Source organism: Etheostoma spectabile, chromosome 19 (assembly GCF_008692095.1).
Source record: "Etheostoma spectabile isolate EspeVRDwgs_2016 chromosome 19, UIUC_Espe_1.0, whole genome shotgun sequence".
NCBI classification, from domain to species: Eukaryota; Metazoa; Chordata; class Actinopteri; order Perciformes; family Percidae; genus Etheostoma; species Etheostoma spectabile.
The window spans coordinates 11,083,025-11,084,073 of record NC_045751.1 but is presented as its reverse complement, the minus strand read 5'-3'; the positions used below and the strand labels follow the sequence as shown (position 1 = coordinate 11,084,073).

Sequence of the window (1,049 nt, the reverse complement as noted above, 5' to 3'; positions counted from 1 at the left end):
CACACACACACACACACACACACACACACACACACTCACACACTTTCAGGGGAAGATTTACAAAGTAACTCAGGTGTCACAGAGGCTTCCCTTGCAGCAAGAATAATTTCACTTTGTCTCCCGTCTTCTGTTGGGTCCTGGAAAGATAGATTTGGTAAACAAACACAGGGTAAATATCCATCAAGGTTCTATATTGAAGAATCCTTGTGCCACGCTCTAATCAGCTAATTAACTCAAAACACCTGCAACGGCCTTTAAATGGTCTCTCAGTCTAGTTCTGTAGGCTACACCAGCATGGGGAAGACTGATGAGTGGACAGCTGTCCAAAAGACAACCAGTGACACCTTGCACAAGGAAGGCAAGACACAAAAGGTCATAGGTAAAGAGGCTGGCTGTTCACAGAGCTCTGGGTACGAGCACATTAAGAGAGAGGCGAAGGGAAGGAAAAGATGTGGTAGGAAAAAAAGTGGACAAGCAGTAGGGATGACCCCACCCTGGAGAGGATTGGGAAACAAAACCCATTCAAAAATGTGGGAGTGATTCTGAAAGAGTGGACTGCAGCTAGAGAGTGCTTCAAGAACCACAACGCACAGACGTAAACAAGACCTGGGATTCAGCTGTCGCATTCCTTGACACAAGACCCAGCGTCAGAAGCGTCTCGCCTGGGTTTGTGTGTTATTGTTTTTTGCTGTTATTGAAAATTGCTGCTACTGTAACAACAAAATGTCCCCGTCGTGGGATGAATAAAGTATAATCTAATCTAAGACAAAAAAGGACTGGACTGCTGCTGAGTGGTGCAAAGTTACTTTCTCTGATGAAAGTAAATTTAGCATTTCCTTTGGAAAGCAAGGGCCCAGAGTCTGGAGGAAGAGAGGAGAGGCACATAATCCACGTTGCTTGAAGTCCAGTGTAAAGTGTCCAGTCAGTGATTTTGTGTGTGTGTGTGTGTTATCTGCTGGTCCACTGTGTTTTCTGAGGTCCAGGGTCAACACAGCTGTCTACCAGGAAGTCTTAGAGCACTCCATGCTTCCTGCTGCTGACCAACTTTA

At 45.6% G+C, this 1,049-nt stretch overlaps 1 long non-coding RNA gene across 1 annotated transcript in view; it reads right to left on the bottom strand.

Annotated features, from left to right (window-relative positions):
- The window catches only part of LOC116669529 (uncharacterized), a 29,908-nt gene that overhangs the window by 2,296 nt on the left and 26,563 nt on the right, over positions 1–1,049 (bottom strand). The gene's annotated exons all lie outside the window — the stretch shown is intronic.